Raw genomic sequence first — 22,648 nt, forward strand, 5'->3', positions numbered from 1 at the left:
AACTGTACATATTTATGTCACGACAAGCATGTGCTCTGACCTCCCTGGCTCCGTACTGCTACTTGGCATTGCTTCCACACAGTCCTGGGTAGCTCACTCTCTAGGACTCTGTGAAAGTATTCCACACCTTTACCATGCTCCACAAATCCCTCCCCCTGCTTCCAGCCCTTCACCTGGCCTCAGACTTCCCAGAGCACCATCACTCTCTGCATTCTCCTATCTCTGGACTCACCTGAGATGAGACCTTTCCGGCCCTCCTTCCCAACCTCCCACCTTCAAGGCTGGCAGGAAGAGGAGGTCTCGCCAAGGTAAGCCTCATGCTGCCTCTAGGTCCCACACCTTCCTGCATCCTCTGGTATCTTTTCCAACCAAATCTCCAAACTCTTTCCTGTATCTTCAATCTCTCTGATGGAGAAGGCAAGTGAGAGGCGAGTGATAGTAAGAACACTGAAGCCCACCTCACCTGCAATCCTCTCGGGGTGCGCCCGGAGGGTGTTCATGAGTTGCGACAAGGTGCAGAGCTCTGTCCAAACCTGGCCAAGGTGCTGGCTCTCTGGTGCACCCATGAGGAGTTCTTGAAAATCTCGATAAACCCTTGCCAAGCTGTAAGAAAGAGCCTCATCAATAAAGACACAGCTGTCATTTTCATCAACACCATTATCATCATCATAATACCTTGTGTAATTTTTTAACATACCACCTGCTTGACCTATCTATTACATTATGTATATTTTTACTTCCTTATACATATAAGATAACACGGGCAGTGAGAAATTTGTTGTCAAAAGTCTTCCAACTTTGCCAGGGCTGGGTCACCTCTCAACCCCATTCTCTATGTGTTTCCTGTCCCAAGAACCCTTAAATAGGATGATATTAGGAGATATTACTGGAGGCTCTTCCCAGCCAGTACCCACTTCTCTGAGACCTGCCCTTCCAGCCATTCACATGAGCAGGTTCTAACAGCCATGCTTAACCCGCAAAGTCCTCTCTGCATGCATGTACACACACACACCCACCAAGGCTGATGGACAAGAAGAATAAAGCTGGGCTAAGCAGATCTGTTCCCAGGAATTTGAATGGTACTCAGGGATGCTCTTCTGATTGCCCAAGCTGAGGGACCGTGAACTGGGCAACTAGCGCCAGCCCAGGCATTGAGAAGCAGGGGATACTGGTCCATGGAGAGAGGCAAATGGAGTAGAAGCCCAGAGGGAGGCAGAGAGGCTGGACCTTGTAGGCCCAGACGGGAGGGAAGACCTCCTGACGGCTCTCCAGTTCTTCTCCCACTCCCTGAGGACTGCCTTGCTGCTCCTGGCTTTTCAAGAAGGTCTAGTGTCCAAACCATATCTTTCCCTCTGAGGCTTAAACTTGTTTAAATATGGTTCTGTGCCCTGCAAGCAAATGAATATTTCACTCATAATGTGTGTGTGAAACATGAAACCCAGATTTCCTTGTTCAAATGCTGAGTACAGCTGGAGTCTGAAACCCCTTCCCTTCCCCCGCTCCCACCTCTCAATCTGTAGACACTGTCAGTGCCAGTCCCACCAAAGCTCCATATAGCCTCCACTGAAATGCCTTCAAGTCTCCCCTGATCCCATCCTGTGACCCATGGGGTCTCTAGGCAGGTGTTTCTTCTCAGGCACCTCAAGGAAGCTCAAGCTGAAAGTACGGACTGTAAATTAAAGCTTCCAGGTGGTGTTTGCAGCCATGGGAGCCCGGCTAAGATGCCATCTGCTGACTTTCCCGGGAAGATGGGTGTTCTGTGTTCCCTCCTCTATCTTCCTACCATCCGGGGGTTAGTAAGCATATTAGAGGCTTGTGGCGCATGCAGTCTCTGTCACAACTACTCACCTCTGCCTTTGTAGGGCAAAAGCAGTCGCGGTCTGTTCCCAGTGGGGAAGGCTACCTCTGAGTATTAAGCTGAATTACCAAACGTTCTTTTTTTTTTAGTCAAAATGCAGCTTTGTCCTGGAGGAATTATATCCAGATCTCCTCTAAGGAAAGAACTGGAGTAACCAAATATCTCAGTTTCCATCTGACTTGATGTTTATACAGGTAGGTAAAGCCTACTCCCCAACAAGCCTTTGTTGGTGAAACGTCACAAGCTGCAGCTCGAGGTCAGCCCAGTGGCTGAAGGACAATCCTGTCCTCATCCCTGAGCCTCTGTCCATAGAACACGTTACATCAAGTCCCCCTAACTCCTGCTCTGAGAGGGAATTCCAAAAATAGACCCTTTTCGTATGGAATTTGACCTGAATTCGATCCCAGACCAGAGGTCATTAACCTGGAGTCCACAAGTCCCCTGAAATCATATGCACAGTGTAATGTTTTGTGTGTGTGTGTGTGTCCATCTTTCTTGGGAGAGGGGCCATCAGTTTTCATCAGATTCTCGGAATGGTCGTCAGCCCCACAGGTTAAGAACTTCTGCTCTCAGGCAGTATACTAAGATTTTGCCAACCAAGGGAACTGATAGCATTTACGACAGAGGATTTGGAAATTGTCTTTGTCTTCCAAGAAGCAAACTTCACCTTGTAAACTTGATTTCGTTCACCCTCAAAAGGTTCCCTGACATTTTTCTTAGCCTTTAGATGTCCAAGAAGGCTTTTAAAAGGAACAGGGATCTCTCAGAATCGATCCAGCGTGGACAGTGATGTAAGGATACAGAAGGGGAACTGAGTTTTTTTCATCCAGTGACTCCATCCAAGAAGGTGAATGACCTGGAGGCAGTGGACACATCTCAGCAGGGGGCTGAAATTAGACTCCAAGTCACATCTTGGGGATATATGAACCAAGAAATTGTGTTATGTGGCCTTAGTTTGAAGCATTTTCCTCAAGTGCCCTGACAGCTGATAGAATGCTCCAGAGAGGAAACATGCCCTGCTCCTTTGAGTTTAAGGTTTCAGCAAACCACAAAAACACTCATTCAGCATCACATGCTCTGTGTGCTCACACATGAACTCCAGGGCAAGATGAGAATAAAGGGTGCACAGCTTCCTCCTGGTATGGTGGGAATCTCAACACTTACATGGAGTTGTTATAGTTTGACACAATTCCAGGAGATTCTCCCGGGGTGGGACTTTGAAAACAAGGATTGTTCACATTGCAGAAAATTCCCTGGAGCCATGGCAACATTCCTGCTGAGGGCATCGCCTTGTTGGGAAAATGGCCTTTAAGACAGGAAATGGAGACAAGGAGTTAGTCATTGACACTAAGTAGGATGCAGGCCCTAGGATCTAGAGCCTCTGCAGGAAGGACCCCTGCCCTTCTGGTGCTTTCCTTCATTCACCAACATTTAAGAAGCAGGGGCGGGACTTCCCTGGTGGAGCATTGGTTAAGAATCCGCCTGCCAATGCAGGGGACACGGGTTCAATCCCTGGTCTGGGAAGATCCCACATGCCGCGGGGCAGCTAAGCCCGTGCACCACAACTACTGAGCCTGAGCTCCAGAGCCCGGGAGCCACAACTACTGAAGGCCGTGCGCCTACAGCCCGTGCTCCACAACTAGAGAAGCCACCGCAATGAAAAGCCCACACACCGCAACGAAGACCCAATGCAGCTAAAACTAAAATAAATAAATTAATTTGTTGAAAAATAAAAAACGAAGCAGGAACATCTAATATATGCCAGGCCCTGTGCAGAGTGCTGGAGACAGGGTCTCTTCTCTCAAACTCCCAGTGTAGTGGAGAGTTGGACAAATGTCCTAATAGAGGCATGGATGGAAGTGTGAAGGGGGAACAGAGGAGAAGCACATCGTTTTGGTGGGGGGATGGGAAGAGGCAGAGAGATGTTAGTGCAAGAAGCCTCTGCGAGTTGCTGATGCTTGAGGAGGAGAAGAGGTCCATCTATTCCTTCCACAACTATGTATTGAGCATCTACCCCCAAGCATGCAAAAGGGGGCCCAGGCGCAGGTTATGGGCTCCTTGTGGGGTGAGGTAAAGAGGCAAGAGTTTGATGTGCAGGAGGCTGAGTCAGAACTTGGGGCCTGAAACTTAAAAACAAGAGGTTGAGGAGCAAGAATAGGGGACTGAGCAGCTGTGTGTAACTCCTGAGGCCCTCACCTCAGCTGTCTAGAGCCAGAAGATGTCATCCTGGCCAGAAACCAGATGAAGGCTTTCTCTGAGGGGCATAGTACAAAAGAGGTACTTACAGGCTCATCTTCGGTCCCAGGACACCTCTGGGGTCCAAGAAATACTATATTATTAATATACTATTTTTTGTCCCTTCTCATTTTTCTTTAGCAACATGTCTAACATATCTCTGAACTGTCTCCAAAATATTTCAAAGAACTCATCTATAATCTGCTCCCTTTGAAGTTAGGAAGAGTTTAGGTATAGGAAAAAAACAACCAAATAAAAAATAATTACACAATTCTTCAGTAACCACATGTAAGTATTTGCATAGAATGTGTAGGATTTAAAAGTTAGTTTGCATAACGCCGATGAATCTCTGTTTTCTGCATCGTAGGCATAAAATGATGATAAGCAGATCAGATCCTGGCACCCCCAGCCCCCAAAACCTTTCTAAACAAATGGATAGGCCCTCCAGGCCTGCCAAGGCTCCCCCTGCCCTCACCCCCATTATGCTTACATTCATGTTGGCTGTAGAGTGGGTTGACATTCCTTAACCAGATCAGGACCAGAAATAAAGATAAAGGCCACACAAGTTCCACCACAAAGCGAATCTGGGGAAACAAAACAAAAAGAGAGAAAGACCAGTGATGCTAAGAGATTACAGGAAACATACCCAAAGCAGACATACTTCATTTCAGTGCCTGTCTATGCAATAGGACTTTGGTTGTGGTATATTTACCTAAAGGACTTCCTTTTTTTAAAATCCCGTCTCCCATACTGCCTCTACTTTGATATATTAGACTAACGAGACTTGGTGTCGCTCTGGGTTCCATTCTGCCTCTATTTTAGAAAACTGCATTAGCACAGTACTTTCGTCAAAGGTCATCAAGATATGCCCTTGGATGCTGCTGTGCACATGCGTGCAAATTCTCATCCTGTAAGACCCCATCAGACCTCACATGTCTAACAAGCTCACAGGTAATGCTGATGCTGCAGGTAGTAAAGGTATCCTTGTAACCTCTCCTTCTGCAGATGAGGAAACAGAGGCCCAGGAAGGGCAGGTGACCTGTGCAGTGTCTCATCAGCAGTGACAGCATTGGAACCAAAATCCAGCCTCCTGTCTCCCGGCTCAGTGCTCTTCCACATTCCCCCCACTCCCACACACACACCAGCCCTGTCTTCTTCTAGCGCTGCTAGACTTTGCATGTGAGGTCACTGAATGAATGAATGAATGAATGATTGAATGAATGAAGGTGCAAATGCCTCTGTGAACTACTGTGATCCATAGCAAAGTCAAACCCAGAAATCTAGGTATACCAACGTTTTCCTTCAACAATTTCTTGTTGCTTAAACTTATGCCGCCGCAGGATTTTATAATACTGGAAGAGGTTGCTGATACCGACATACAATTGAAAGTAGGTATTTAAATTTAGGTTCAATTTAGAGTTTAAGGACTCTTGACTCCAAAGGAAGGAGAACAAGTTGGTTGCTTCAGCCCACACCCTGCGGCATTGCACATGAGGGTACGGGTGGAGGTGTGGGATTACTGGGGGAAGGGTGGGCGGGTATGTATTGGGGAATGTAATAGTTCTTCTACCCAACCCCCATTCCAGAGACCTTAGGAAGGAAACTCATAAGATTTAAAGGAGAATTAAGGCAGATGGCTAAGAATAGAAATGTAAGTATATAGAGATCTGCTAGGGGCTATTCTCATGGTTTTAAATTTAACCCTTTGTTGTTCCTTCCAAAGAAATGTACTTAAACTCTCAGCAAAGTAGTGGACACCATAGCAGGTGCTCAATAAACCTTTGTTCCTTTTCTGTTGGTGAGGTCTGCTGGCAACTGAATTATTACAAATCATAACATAAGTCGAAGAGGGTAAAAAGACAATACGTTGAAGAAAAAGCAAAAGATGTTCAGGGTAGGTGGTGATTATGCAGTTGTAACTTTCTACAAAATGTTTTATCCAAAATATGTCTAGGGAGGATGTTTTAGAGGAAAAACTCACACAAACATTATGGGAAGAAGAAAGAATAGAAGATTTTTCCTTAAGGTACATATTCTCTCCGAACATGGCAAAACACCAGTACTGGACAAGTCCCATCCCGCGTTAAGAGGACTGACCCCAAGCATACTTGATAGCCATAGAAATGTTGGCAGTCCCCCCAGGTCATGCAAATCAAGGGAGGAAGAGTAAAGACTGTCCCCGGTGACCCTATCTCACTGTTAACAGCTTCATCCATCTTGGCTGGGTACTAGCCAGCACAGCTGTTCCCACAGCAGCGCACTTCCCCTGTTTTATCACTCGTCGTACTTCAGAGTCATTACTCCTTCATGAAGGTGGACCCCCCACTAGCTATAAGCTTCCTGAGGACAGGGACCACATCTATTCTTGTCACTACACCCAACACAGGGCCAAGCTTATAATAATTGCCCAGTAAATATTGGTGGAATGAGTGAGTCTGTGTCAAGACTGGTCTAGGAGGCTTCTCTGGAAAGCTGGAGGTGACTAGAGGCTTAGGTAAACAACCGTCTGCAGACTTAACAAACTGTTTTCCCCAGGGACATGTATGCTGGCTTCACGCCTTCCATCCCAGGTCGCCCTGTCAGTGGGCAAGGTCGGGGAGCAAGTTCCACAAGACAGTAATGTGAGTGATAGATGCAAGCAATGAAACCAAAACTTATTCGTGGTGTCCTCACCGAGGAAATGAGACAACCAGTCCAGATTCCACACATTTGACTCTTCCTTAAGACAACTGCTTGCAAAACTGGCTTCCTATCTAGTAAGTCAGCCACCTTCCATGAAGCAATGTCTATCTGGGAATCGTCTGGTGTATAAGACATTGATGTTGATTTGCGAATGGGAAGAGCTAGGTTAGGAGTCACTTTAGGGCTTGCTTAATCCCCAAGTCTCAGTTTTCTCATCTGTGAAATGGGAATACTTTGTCCTACAGCTTATACTGAGGGTTAAGAGTGTGTCAATACCAGGGGTTCTTAGCCAACTTCACTCCCTATTAGCTGTACAACCTTGAGTAACCCATTCTACCTCTCCATGCCTCAGGGTGTCTTCTGTAAAATGGGGGTGATATCAGGACCTACCTCTCAGAGCAGCTGTGAGGATGAAATGAGTTCACTGTGTAAAACACCTAAAGCAGAGTCTGGCACGTGGTAACATTCTATCAACGTGAGCCATTTATTATTGACTCTCACAAGGGTCACAAGGACATTGTAGGTGACAGCACATTATAAAGTCTGAAGAGCAAGGAGTTATAATTAAAATTATCTGCAACTCCTAGGTCTGCCCTCCACTCACATTTATGTTTCCTCCTTTTCTCCCTTTCTGGAGTCAGAACTGCTCAGTTGTCAGTTTGGAAACATGGGGCTTCCTGAGAAAACTAACCACACACTGTCCCCTACTCCATATGTTAGAGGACCTTGGACCATGGGAGGGTCAGCCAGCCTGTCTTACCTGTCCCATGGATAAAATTCCTAAACTTAAGCTAGTGCACCTCATCTCTCTTTGCCATGTAAGTCACACACTCTCTCATCTACTCACCCACTCACTCACCCACTCTTGTATTTTTGAAGTATCTGTTCTTTGGAAGTCCACCCATCAGGAGGAGACCAGATCAGAATTTTCCTTTCCTCCTTCATCCTTTGCCTAGTGCTAGGACTAGTACAGGTTTGCAGGTGTTCCTCTTCACCATATCTCTGAATTAGGGCTGCTGTTTTCTGCCTATAGTCCCTGCCTCTCCAATGATCACCTTCGTTGACCTAGGTCTGCGGTTCTCACGCAGCTGCAGACAGGAATCCTGTGGGGAGTTTGGGCCATGCCCCACATCAATTACACCAGGATGCCTGGCCGTGGGACATCAGCTCGGTGTCTTTTGTTTGTTTTCTAACACTTCTCAGGTAGTTCCAATAGGCAGCGGGTTACTGCTCCAACTCTGCAAGCATTTGTTTTGGAAGGGCTGCATTTCACACTTCACTCCCTGCACAAAGACCACCGGCAATTCTTTTCTAGCCCTTCTAGCCCGGCACGTCCTCACAACAACCTCTTCTCCCTCCCCCAGAATTGTGGACTCAGCACCCCAACCCCAGAGCGGCATCTTTGTCCTTGATGCTCAACTGTGCACAGGCATACCCTAGGGAGAAATTCCACAGTGTAATTAAAAACATGTTTTCAGAGCAGCTCTGACTCCCCACACCCCTTCTCTTTAAACATGTCTGTAACTTTAATTAAGCCCAGCCGAAGCTCAGAAGGGGCCGGTGGAAATTTTTTTTCCCAAACTGGTATTTCCTTGTTCCCTTTTTTTCCCCCTCCCCTCCCCCTCTCTTTACCACTCAACCTACTTAGGGGAGGAGGGGTCACAGGGAAGGGCAGAGTCGTGCTTGTTGTTTTAAATCTTGGCCAGTTAGGTTTTCTTCCCTCCTACTCTGTTTTCAATTTGAAAGCAGGTGGCCAAGTTTTGAAATGAGCTGCAGGATTCTCCCTTCTGCACCGAGAGCCCAAACAGGGTTCTCAGCCTGGATGAGTATGACCCAGGACCTGGGAAGGCTTGGAGCTGGCTGCCCAGCTTCTCCACACCTGCCAGGTTTTCCTCACCTAATTCTGGTCCCCAAGTCAAAGGTCACAGTGGTACCAGATGTCCAGGTCTGGGGTCCGAGAAATGATAAGCCCCGTACTCTCATGAATCCTTAGGCTTCCCCAAGTATCCCGCCCTGATATGGAAGCTGGGACCAGGGAGATGACACCAAGGGGCCCTAGACTATGGGCTCTAAGGGGCAAGAGACACATCTAATCTTTATAAACCGTCCCAACACAGTGCCTGACCCATCGAAATGTGGGCGCACATGTATTTGTCCCCACCAGTGGGAGAGGTCTTATCTTTGGAAACGCATGCTCTGGGAACGAACTCCTTGTGGAACCTTCTCTTACTCCTGCCAACCCCAGTCTCTCTTCTGAGCTCCCAGAGCTCATCCTCATCCCCCACCCCAAGCTTCCTTCTACTCCACAGTTGCACATGGTTTTTCCACTCAGCAATTGTGCACAGGCACCTGTTTCCACCTGGCTCTGAATTCCATGAGGGGAGGGGCTGTCTAACTCACCTGGCTATATAGGACATATAGGGTGACCATACAGCCTGGTTTGCCAGGTCCAGTATCAGTTTACACTTATTGTGCTGGTGTAACTATTAATTATTACTATTATTATTAATAGTGCCTCCTTTCACTTTTAAAACTACCCTGGACTGGATGATAAATTATACAGTCACCCTACCTTTGTGGTCTTCCTGACCAGCTAATTAGACAGGGCTTTATACATGGCGGCAGTGTTGGGTAACTGACATGTCTGCCTGTCCTGGAGTCCTGGATCCAGCCCCACCAGTCTCTAACATTTGAAGCCTCAACAACCTCATCAGTACCCATGGCGGATAATAGTGGTAGCTCTCTCACAGAACTGAGGTGAAGGTTAAATGAGGTGATACTTAGTGCAGTGCCAGGCACTTGGTAATACTTAATAATGTCAACAGAGGGAGAAAAAAAGGGAGGAAGGAAAACAGAGATCTGAAGACTTTCATTTATGCTCTTAGTGATAAAGAGAGGAGGAATGGGTAAATTTGGTATCTGGTTTTTGCTCCTGCTCTGCTCACAATAGTAAACATCAAAAACCATGAAAGTTTGAGGAATTAAAAACCTAGGAGCTGAGTTATGGGCTGCGTGTGTTGTATTTTTCTTTCGTAGAGTCACCATTTTGTGAAGGCAGAAGCTTCCAGAAACTTTACAGGCAGCTTCAAAAGTTTACAGAAGGAGCCATAAGAGCTTTTACATAAGAGCTTTTAGGGGCTGTGGGGATATCTCCATCATATCCAGACATCCTGGAAATTTTCAGAATGTGGGAGCAATTTTCGGAATGTGGGAGCAGAGGGGAAGCTAGCTGGAGGCACACCAGATAGAGACCTCAATTTCCAGGCCATCAGGATGTCATCATACAAATGTCAGCCCCAACTAGGTGCTTCCTGGGAGATTCCCGCAGTCAAGGTGCTCACCCTGAAAGGCCCCATCTTGCTGCAGAGGGGCAGGCAATGTGCTCCCCTAGGAAGCACACTGGAGAAGACAGAGTCCCTGAACAGGGGCCACCTACCAACACCAGCAAAAGGAAGCAGAGACTGTGAGGACCTCTGAGCCAAACCCTGTGACTGAAAATAGGATTATTTTAGGATAGGATATGTCAACATGCTTTGCCACAGGAATGGAATCATTTCAGGCCAGCAGCTGTAGTCCTTGGGTACATTTTTTGAGGACCATGAAGAGCACATTCAGAGTCAAATTGAGTGAGAATGTTAATTTCTCAGCATTCCATAGATTATAAGCATCATGCAGGCAGGGACCGTGATTGTCTTGTTGGTCATTGTGTACCCAGCACCTGGCACAGTGCCTGGCAATTATTAAGTATTTGTTAATTGAAGGTTCCTTTAATAACAAATGTTGTTAAATGAATAAGTGAACAAATTTAGTAATGAGTCTGTTTCAATTTTGCCTATTTGCATTCTAGAAAGGAAGCTCCCAGAAATAAGATTGAGTCTCTGATTACCCTTAGCACTTGGCTCCTGGGATAGCAAATAACTTCAGTGCTAATTTGAAAATCACACCAGCTTTGACAAAGGAAAGCAGCCTGAGGACACTGGTGTCTCCCAGTAGGAGGGGTTCCTAACTTGTCTTTCCCGTCCAGCCTCCCTAAGTCCTGCCCAAGCCATACAAGTGGGAAGGATCATCTGTGCACATGGTTGGATTGTGTCCCTTGCTGCTCCCTTTCATGCCAGTTATTAAGCTATTCTACCTCAGTCCCAAACCCTTTTGCCAGCCAGGACTTCTTCCTCCTGGGTCTGGGCCTAAGACCGGGCTCAGAGACCCCAGCAGCAGCCTCACTGAATCCCTTACTCACAGGGCTGAGTTCCACCTCTGCTAACATCTCCTCTGTGTTCTTCTCCTCTGTATTCCGCTTTCTCCCTTTGGTTCTCTCAGCTCTAGGGGTGGTAGCTGCATCCTGCAATTGCTACCTCCATGTCACCCTGGAGTTCTGTTACATCCTCAGTTACCAGCTTTGTACTAGCTAACACCTCCTTGTATTAGAGTCCCTCTGACTGGACCCTGACTGAGACACTCATCATAGGTCTTCAGATGTTCCACCTGTTGGCCCCCTTCCCTCTCTAACCTTCTTTCCAACGCCCACAAAAACCCTGTCCTGCCCACACAAACCCACTCTGAATCGAGGCTTGGAACAGATCTGTTCTCTTCTTCCCTACAGCCCGTTTTCCTCCCTGTCTCCTTCCAAGCTCTCCTGCTTTGCCTGGCTCCCTCTAATCCCAACCCTGCCCACCCCTCAATCCTCCCCCCTTCATCTTCTCTCGGCTCCTTTAATCATCTGGCATTGCCATGCCCCTGAGGCCATAGCAATGTGCATTATTTCTTTATAGTTATATATTCACTCTTTACACTTTCTTAGAAAAAAGTTACAAAGGCCAGTCAGATTTACATGTATACCCCTGGGATCCCTGATCTCCTGTGGCTCTTGCCTGTTCTCAGGAGATATTTGGACTATGTTCCTTTTTCTTGCTCTTGGTCTCAAAACATATTTTGGGTTCTCACAGCCAGACTCGAAGTGCATAGGATCTGTGTCTTTTAAGTCCCTGATCCAGCCCAGTCCCATGTGTGCTCACTGGAAGTCTCAGTAAACATCTGTGGTTGTTGATAAGATATCTCATTGAATCTAAGACACCATCAATTGTTAGATGCACTGTTATTTTTTGCACACTATGAAAAGAATGTGTCACTTGATTGTGAGCTGCAGTCCAGTTTCAGAAATGTGAAAAACCAGTGTGCTTTGCAGAACCAATGAAACATAGTATCATTGGATTGGAAAGCTCTTAGAGAGCATGGTTTTCCTTTGAGCCTGATCTTCAGGACTTAGGGCTCTTCCTGCCGCACAGTATGGCTGCACAAGGGCATATGGACAGAGGAACAGGTTTAAAAACCAGGGGCAGGGGAGGGATGGGCAGGCAATGGATTCATGTTCAGGGCAGGCAAAAGCAGACTTTATAATATGGCTGTGCTGGGCTGTAGGTGGAAGGCAGCTACCTCAGGACAGAGAAGCACGCCTTACTGTGAAGGACATTTGTCAGAGAGGCTCACAGAGGAGCCAGACAGTTACCTGCTGCTTCAGTGATAAATGGCAACCAGCCCATTGGCTACTCACTTTACCCACTCCCACCCCACCCCCTCTCTCCACTGTCTATTTGCTCCACACCTCCTCAGTGTGAGACCACAAGCTGCACCTGTTACCTTTTGCCTTTTCCGCAGGGTCCAGTTCTTCCAGAGCAGAAGCTTGATCTGTCTGGCAAAGCCCATGCTGTTGACCATGGAAGACCGGGAGACCACTCCTAGCCCTCTGTCTATGGCTGGGGCTCACAGGCAGCAACAGGCATACATGGCGCCCAGAGCACCTCCAGCTCAGGCTGCTGTGTCCTTCTCTGGCTGATTAAAGGCTAGTTTCTTCCTTCAAAGCATAATCCCTTCTAATTACACGTAATCCCTTTGTGGAGGAAAACAGGCTGACACTCCGTTGGCACCTTTTTAGGAAGACATGAGTGGCTGAGCACTAAGTGAACTGAGGTGGGGCCATTTCGTGGGAAACCAAGACCCTCAGGCTCCCTCCCCCATCAAAGAGGTTTCTGGGGTTCCTGAAGGGGATGCCTTTGGGAATCTTCGACCTTTCAGTTTGGGACAAAATCTCTGTGCATAAATATAGTGTGGGCCATGTCCTCTGAAATAGCCTGCCCAGAGCCAGCACCCAGGGATTGACATCTACTTTAAAGCCCAACTAGCCCACATGCCAGATCTGAAGTCATCCCTCCCTTTTTTTAACTCTTTATCTTGCTCTATAGTGACTTTAGGCCAGCTATTTGCAGGCATCTCTGAGCTTAGTGGATGGTAAAGGATTTTTCTCTCTTGTGCTGAAATTGATCAACTAGTCATGGCTACCTGGAGCTGTGTTGGAAAAGTTGCTGGAACCCTCCACGTTCAGCAGAACAGGGCCTGTGACTGACCAGCCATGTCTAACGCAGTCCAGGCTTGAGGACTGGCAGCGGGTGGGTCAGCTACTGTCATTCCAGCTCACAGTGGATGGACTCGTCATTTGGAGGTGGATCCGTGATCCCAAGGGGCATCGCAAACAGAAGACTTCCTGCTACTTCACCACTAGGAACTTTTAGTCTCCACCTCTTCAAATCTTAGAAGTTGATTCTCTTTGAAAGACTCTAGACCCTTGAGACCTTGACAGGGTAGAGGGAGAGCCATGGAGCAGGAATGGATGCTGACTTCATGGAGTTTGTGATCTGGTTGTAGACATGAGACATGAACTTGGGTAAGTTAAGGAGTGTGATGGAATCCATGAGAGCATACAGGCTATGTATGGTGGGGCTTCCAAGAGGAGGAGGATGGTTTCTGCTTAGGATATCAGAAAGGCTTCTTGGAAGTGGCAGCATTAAAGCTAGGCTTTGATGAATTACAAAATAACATTTTATAGCATTTTTATGGTTTACAGACCACTTTTGCATATGTTATCTCATTACATGCTTACTACAATTTTGTGAGGTAGACATTTACTCTGTTTTACAGGCAAGGAACCTTAAGTCTAGTGGGGCTAAATACGTTGCTCAGGGTGACACATGACAACGCTGGGTTACTAAACAAGTCATTTAACCCCCCTGCAAAGATAGGGAGGCAGGAATAGCTTATCCTACCCAGGGAAACACCAAGAAGTAAAGCAGGCTGGAGTGGAGGGTATGGATGGAGGAGTGCTGAAAGAGTAGGCTAGAAAGGGAGCCAGGGATCAGACTGATGAATTGATGATGATTATTGACTCAACTGAGATTTCCTGAGCACCTATGAAGTGATCTCTGAGTGGCCCACGGGTGCAGGGCACACCCCAACAGGAGCGGGCTCTGGGCAGAATCGCTAAGACATTGCTGCATGCTACAGAATATGGGTTTTATCATGCAGAAGGCTATTGCAGATTTTAATCCAGTGGCTGCCAAGGGTGGTAAATTCACTCTGGCAGCGGAGTGGGGGTGGGGTGGGGAGCAGAGGCCTGAGGAGAGGCAGTAAGAGGGGAGGGACTGGAGACACAGCAGGCTGGTGGCTTATTGGAAGTGGGTGATGAAGAGGAGGGAGAAGTCAGTTAGAATGACTGGGGTTTAGCGCTTGGCTGGCTGGATAGTGAGGTGGTGGTGCCCATAACTGAGAGGAGAAAGCCAGAGAAGGGGCCGGGGATTAGGAACAAGTGGGAGAAAAGATGGGCTCGGATTTGATATATTGACGTTGAGGACCCTACGATGACATCTAAGCGGAGATATTCAGCAGGCAGTTCTGGGGTGGAAACATAGATTTGGGAATCATCAGCATATAAGCAGAAGATTAAGCCCTGGGAGTGATTAAGTAGATTCCCAGGGAGGACAAAGTTGGAGAGTATGTGGGATTGCTCTGGGGAGCTACAGCTGGTGAAGAAATATGCCTCCTTCCAAATTCCCAAAGGGAAGAAAAATAGTGGTGGTCATCAGACATCAGCTTTGTAAATTGTGTCCTGTCATAGTATAAAAATATTCTATTTTTCTTTGAGTTAAAACAGAAAAAGTTAAACTATGAGCACTTTGTTCTGTTCAACTGATGATACTCCAACGGCTTTACCCCTACCTAACTGATATTCTTGCCTGCACAAGTGTTCTTTTGATGTTGACCCTCTTTTTATCGTGGCAAAATATACATGACATAAAATTTACCATTTTAACCACTTTTAAGTGTATAGTTCAGTAGTGCCAAGTACATTTACATTGTCGTACAACCATTACTACTATCCATTTCCAGAAATTTTTAATCTCACCAAACTAAAATTCTATACCCATTAAACAATAACCCTATTCCCTCATCCTCCTGCCAAGCACCATTCTACTTTCTGTGTCTATGAATTTGAGTACTGTAGGTACCCACCCATAAATCAAATATGATGTTCTTTTTGTGCCTAGCTTATTTCATTTAGTGTAATCTTCAAGGTTCATCCATGTTGTAGCATATGTTAGAATTCCTTCCCTTTTCAAGGCTAAATAATATTCATTGCCTATATATACCACATTTTTCTTACCCATTCATTGATCTCTAGTTATTTGCACTGTTTCCATATTTTGGCTATTGTGAATAATATTGCTATGAACACAGGGGCACAAATACCTGTTCAAGTCTCTGCTTTCAATTTTTTGGGGGGAGTAAGTACCCAGAAGTGGAATTGCTGGATCAAATGGTAAATACATATCTAATTTTCGTAAGAACGACTGTTTTCCGTAACAGCTGAATCATTTTACATTCCATCTGTAGTGCACAAGGGTTCCAATTTCTCCATATCCTCACCAACACTTGCTATTTTCTGTTTTGCTTTGTTTTGTTTTATAATAGCCATCCTAGAAGGTATAAAATGGTATCTTACGGTTTTGACTTGCACTTTCCTAATGACTGGTGAGGCTGAGGCTCTTTAAATATTATAACTACACTTAGGTGTGATCTCCACCCCACCCTCACCACCACTGCTCCCACCAGGTAACTACAGTTTTTTAAAAATTATGTCAAAATAAAAGGCTGTGTTCTTAGTTTTCTCAAATACCTCTGAGAATATGCCTAGGCAATAATGGTGCTGAGAAAGATGGGAGAAGACTAAGACGTGGAGATCACCTTCCTCCCCAGAGATACATCAGAAATACATGTACGTGTGGAACAACTCCTATAGAACACCCACTGAATGCTGGCAGAAGACCTCAGACCTCCCAAAAGGCTCTTGGTGCTGCAGCCAGGAGTCAGTGCTGTGCCTCTGAGGTGGGAGAGCCAACTTCAGGACACTGTTCAACAAGAGACCTCCCAGCTCCACGTAAACTCAAATGGAGAAAATCTCCCAGAGATCTCCATCTCAACGCCAGCACCCAGCTTCAACCAACGACCAGCAAGCTACAGTGCTGGATATCCTATGCCAAACAACTAGCAAGACAGGAACACAACCCCACCCATTAGAAGAGAGGCTGCCTAAAATCGTAATAAGTCCACAGATAACCCAAAACACACCACCAGACGAGGACCTGCCCACCAGAAAGACAAGATCCAGCCTCATCCACCACAACACAGGCACTAGTCCCCTCCACCAGGAAGCCTACACAACCCACTAAACCAACCTTAGCCACTAGGGACAGACACCAAAAACAACGGGAACTACGAACCTGCAGCCTGCAAAAAGGAGACCCCAAACACAGTAAGATAAGCAAAATGAGAAGACAGAAAAACACACAGCAGATGAAGGAGCAAGATAAAAACCCACCAGACCTAACAAATGAAGAGGAAACAGGCAGCCTGCCTGAAAAAGAATTCAGAATAATGATAGTAAACATGATCCAAAACCTTGGAAATAGAATAGAGAAAATGCAAGAAACATTTAACAAGGACCTAGAAGAACTAAAGAGGAAACAAACAATGATGAACAACACAATAAATAAAATTAAAAATACTCTAGAAGGGATCAATAGCAGAATAACTGAGGCAGAAGAACAAATAAGTGACCTGGAAGATAAAATAGTGGAAATAACTACTTCAGAGCAGAATAAAGAAAAAAGAATGAAGAAAACTGAGGACAGTCTCAGAGACCTCCAGGACAACATTAAACGCAACAACATTCGAGTTATAGGGGTCCCAGAAGAAGAAGAGAAAAAGAAAGGGACTGAGAAAATATTTGAAGATATTATAGTTGAAAACTTCCCTAATATGGGAAAGGAAATAGTTAATCTAGTCCAGGAAGCACAGAGTCCCATACAGGATAAATCCAAGGAGAAACACACCAAGACACATATTAATCAAACTGTCAAAAATTAAATACAAAGAAAACATATTAAAAGCAACAAGGGAAAAACAACAAATAACACACAAGGGAATCCCCATAAGGTTAACAGCTGATCTTTCAGCAGAAACTCTGCAAGCCAGAAGGGACTGGCAGGACATATTTAAAGTGATGAAGGAGAAAAACCTGCAACCAAGATTACTCTACCCAGCAAGGATCTCATTCAGATGTGATGGAGAAATTAAAATCTTTACAGAAAAGCAAAAGCTGAGAGAGTTCAGCACCACCGAACCAGCTTTACAACAAATGCTAAAGGAATTTCTTTAGGCAAGAAACACAAGAGAAGGAAAAGACCTACAATAACAAACCCAAAACAATTAAGAAAATGGGAATAGGAACATACATATCGATAATTACCTTAAATGTAAATAGATTAAATGCTCCCACCAAAAGACACAGATTGGCTGAATGGATACAAAAACAAGACCCACATATATGCTGTCTAAAAGAGACCCACTTCAGACCTAGAGACACATACAGACTGAAAGTAAGAGGATGGAAAAAGATATTCCATGCAAATGGAAACCAAAAGAAAGCTGGAGTAGCAATTCTCATATCAGACAAAATAGACTTTAAAATAAAGACAATTAGAAGGGACAAAGAAGGACACTACATAATGATCAAGGGATCGATCCAAAAAGAAGATATAACAATTGTAAATATTTATGCACCCAACATAGGAGCACCTCAATACATAAGGCAAATACTAACAACCATAAAAGGGGAAATCGACAGTAACACATTCATAGTAGGGGATTTTAACACCCCACTTTCACCAATGGACAGATCATCCAAAATGAAAATAAATAAGGAAACACAAGTATTAAATGCTACATTAAACAAGATGGACTTAATTGATATTTATAGGACATTCCATCCAAAAACAACAGAATACACATTTTTCTCAAGTGCTCATGGAATATTCTCCAGGATAGATCATATCTTGGGTCACAAATCAAGCCTTGGTAATTTAAGAAAATTGAAATTGTATTAAGTATCTTTTCCGACCACAATGCTATGAGACTAGATATCAATTTCAGGAAAAGATCTAAAAAAATACAAACGCATGGAGGCTAAACAATGCACTACTTAATAATGAAGTGATCACTGAATAAATCAAAGAGGAAATCAAAAAATACCTAGAAACGAATGACGATGGAGACATGATGACCCAAATTCTATGGGATGGAGCAAAAGCAGTTCTAAGAGGGAAGTTTTATAGCAATACAATCCTACCTTAAGAAACAGGAAACATCTCGAATAAACAACCTAACCTTGCACCTAAAGCAATTAGAGAAAGAAGAACAAAAACACCCCAAAGTTAGCAGAAGGAAAGAAATCATAGAAATCAGAAATAATAAATGAAGGGAACATTAGCAAAGATCAATAAAACTAAAAGCTGGTTCTTTGAGAAGGTAAACAAAATTGATAAACCATTAGCCAGACTCATCAAGAAAAAAAGGGAGAAGACTCAAATCAACAGAATTAGAAATGAAAAAGGAGAAGTAACAACTGACACTGCAGAAATATAAAAGATCATGAGAGATTACGACAAGCAACTCTATTCCAGTAAGATGGACAACCTGGAAGAAACGGACAAATTCTTACAAATGCACAACGTGCCAAGACTGAATCAGGAAGAAATAGAAAATATGAACAGACCAATCACAAGCACTGAAATTGAAACTGTGATTAAAAATCTTCCAACAAACAAAAGCCCAGGACCAGATGGCTTCACAGGCAAATTCTATCAAACATTTAGAGAAGAGCTAACACCTATCCTTCTCAAAACTCTTCCAAAATATAGCAGAGGCAGGAACACTCCCAAACTCATTCTATGAGGCCACCATCACCCTGATACCAAAACCAGACAAGGATGTCACAAAGAAAGAAAACTACAGGCCAATATCACTGATGAACGTAGATGCAAAAATCCTCAACAAAATACTAGCAAACAGAATCCAACAGCACATTAAAAGGATCATACACCATGGTCAAGTGGGGGTTATTCCAGGAATGCAAGGATTCTTCAATATATGCAAATCAATCAACGTGATACACCATATTAACAAACTGAAGGAGGAAAAACCATATGGGCATCTCAATAGATGCAGAGAAAGCTTTCGACAAAATTCAACACCCATTTATGATAAAAACCCTCCAGAAAGTAGGCATAGAGGGAACATTCCTCAACATAATAAAGGCCATATATGACAAACCCACAGCCAATGTCGTCCTCAATGGTGAAAAACTGAAAGCATTTCCACTAAGATCAGGAACAAGACAAGGTTGCCCACTCTCACCACTCTTATTCAACATAGTTTTGGAAGTTTTAGCCACAGCAATCAGAAAAAAAAAAGGGAAATAAAAGGAATTCAAATCGGAAAAGAAGAAGTAAAGCTGTCACTGTTTGCAGATGACCTGATACTATACATAGAGAATCCTAAAGATGCTACCAGAAAACTACTAGAGCTTATCAATTAATTTGGTAAAGTAGCAGGATACAAAAGTAATGCACAGAAATCTTTGGCATTCCTATAAACTAAGGATGAAAAATCTGAAAGTGAAATAAAGAAAACACTCCCATTTACTACTGCAACAAAAAGAATAAAACATCTAGGAATAAACCTACCTAAGGAGAAAAAAGACCTGTATGCAGAAAATTATAAGACACTGATGAAAGAAATTAAAGATGATACAAATAGATGGAGAGATATACCATGTTCTTGGATTGGAAGAATCAACATTGTGAAAATGACTCTACTACCCAAAGCAATCTACAGATTCAAACTACCACTGGCATTTTTCACAGAACTAGAACAAAAAATTTCACAATTTGTATGGAAACACAGAAGACCCCGAATAGCCACAGCAAACTTGAGAATGAAAAACAGAGCTGGAGGAATCAGGCTTCCTGACTTCAGACTATACTACAAAGCTACAGTAATCAAGACAGTATGGTACTGGCACAAAAACAGAAATATAGATCAATGGAACGGGATAGAAAGCCCAGAGATAAACCCCACGCACATATGGTCACCTTATCTTTGATAAAGGAGGCAGGAATGTACAGTGGAGAAAGGACAGCCTCTTCAATAAGTGGTGCTGGGAAAAACTGGACAGCTACATGTAGAAGTATGAGATTAGATCACTTCTTGACACCATACACAAAAATAAGCTCAAAATGGATTAAAGACCTAAATGTAGGCCAGAAACTATCAAACTCATAGAGGAAAACATAGGCAGAAACACTCTATGACATAAATCACAGCAAGATCCTTTTTGACCCACCTCCTAGAGAAATGGAAATAAAAACCAAAAATAAACAAATGGGACCTAATGTAACTTCAAAAGCTTTTGCACAGCAAAGGAAACCATAAACAAGACCAAAAGACAACCCTCAGAATGGGAGAAAATATTTGCAAATGAAGCAACTGACAAAGGATTCATCTCCAAAATTTACAAGCAGCTCATGCAGCTCAATAACAAAAAACCAAACAACCCAATCCAAAAATGGGCAGAAGACCTAAATAGACATTTCTCCAAAGAAGATATACAGACTGCCAACAAACACATGAAAGAATGCTCAACATCATTAATCATTAGAGAAATGAAAGTCAAAACTACAATGAGATATCATCTCACACCAGTCAGAATGGCCATCATCAAAAAATCTGGAAACAGTAAGTGCTTGAGAGGGTGTGGAGAAAAGGGAACACTTGCACTGCTGGTGGGAATGTGAATTGGTACAGCCACTATGGAGAACGGTATGGAGGTTCCTTAAAAAACTACAAATAGAACTACTATATGACCCAGCAATCCCACTACCGGGCATATACCGTGAGAAAACCATAATTCAAAAAGAGTCATGTACGAAAATGTTCACTGCAGCTCTATTTACAATGGCCCGGAGATGGAAACAACCTAAGTGTCCATCATCGGATGAATGGATAAAGAAGATGTGGCACAGATATACAATGGAATGTTACTCAGCCATAAAAAGAAACGAAACTGATTTATTTGTAGTGAGGTGGATGGACCTAGAGTCTGTCATACAGAATGAAGTAAGTCAGAAAGAGAAAGACAAATACCGTATGCTAACACATATATATGGAATTTAAGAAAAAAAATGTCATTAAGAACCTAGGGGTAAGTCGGGAATAAAGACACAGACCTACTAAAGAATGGACTTGAGGATATGGGGAGGGGGAAGGGTAAGCTGTGACAAAGTGAGAGAGTGGCATGGACATATATACACTAACAAACGTAAGGTAGATAGCTAGTGGGAAGTAGCCGCATAGCACAGGGAGATCAGCTAGGTGTTTGTAACCACCTAGAGGGGTGGGATATGGAGGGTGGGAGGGAGGGAGATGCAAGAGGGAAGAGATATTGGAACATATGTATAACTGATTCACTTTGTTATAAAGCAGAAACTAACACACCATTGTAAAGCAATTATACTCCAATAAAGATGTAAAAAAAAAGCATGGTGCTGAAAATTTTGTATTTTATTCTTATAATTATCACAAATAACACTAATTGATTGGGGTAAATCTAGAAATGATGTAAATGTAAGGAATGCAGTGGTTTCAGGCTAAGACCTTACGTGTGGATTGGGAATTGTGCATGGTTTGGGAATTGTGAAGTTAACATATCAACCCATATTTATCTTCAGAAGTACAAAAATTTATGACAAATGATGAAGTTTTAAAGATTTCCTCGCTCCTGTTTCTGAAGGTTGAAATGCAGTGTTATCAAGAAAGAGACATTCTGGGAGTTCCTGGTGGTCCAGTGGTTAGGACTCGGTGCTTTCGCTGCCATGGCCAGGGTTCAATCCCTTCCCACGAGATGCGTGGCATGGCCAAAAAAAGAAAAAAGAGAGAGAGACATTCTGTTATTTGTACCAATTATTCTGCAAAAATTCAGTAGCAGAGAAAAATAATTTATAATTTTAAAAAGTTTCTATTTGGAAAAAATACTCTGAAAAATATATGTTCAATGCGTTAGAATCACTGTAATTTTGGAGTAGAGATAAATGTGATAATGAACTAATACCAATAGATAGCCATAGTTCATTTCAAACAAGCTGAAGAAAGTAAAATGTTCCCTGAACACATCACTGAAAATATTTCTTTGAAAACGGTGATTATAGGTAGGGTGGGAAGCATTGTGAATCTATGTCATAAGCATAAAGACAGTTTTGAGACATCACAATGTAAGATAAAGGGAAAATATCTTGATTTCTAACTTTGAGTTCATTCCTACCAAATTTAAAACTAAATCACTGGCAGTTAAATCCTCAAACTCCTTCAATCATGATGAAAAACATAAATATTTCCTCAGCTTATTCAATAATATTTGATAATAGTGAAATAAGTATCAGTTTACGTAATTTTCTCCGAAAAAAATACGAAACCTGGGTAGGAGCTGCCAACAGATTGGCTGCCTAACTCACAAAGAATTTTTCTCTTCTGAGGGTGGCCCCAACGCCAAGGGAAGGGTCTACAGTAGACTAGTAAATGCTGTGGGTCCCTGGCCATAGCTGCCTGGTCGTGTGTGGTTTCCTGACCTTAGCTGGGCCAATCAGAGCCTAGTCA

The sequence above is a fragment of the Phocoena sinus genome, chromosome 1 (assembly GCF_008692025.1).
Source record: "Phocoena sinus isolate mPhoSin1 chromosome 1, mPhoSin1.pri, whole genome shotgun sequence".
Classification (NCBI taxonomy): domain Eukaryota; kingdom Metazoa; phylum Chordata; class Mammalia; order Artiodactyla; family Phocoenidae; genus Phocoena; species Phocoena sinus.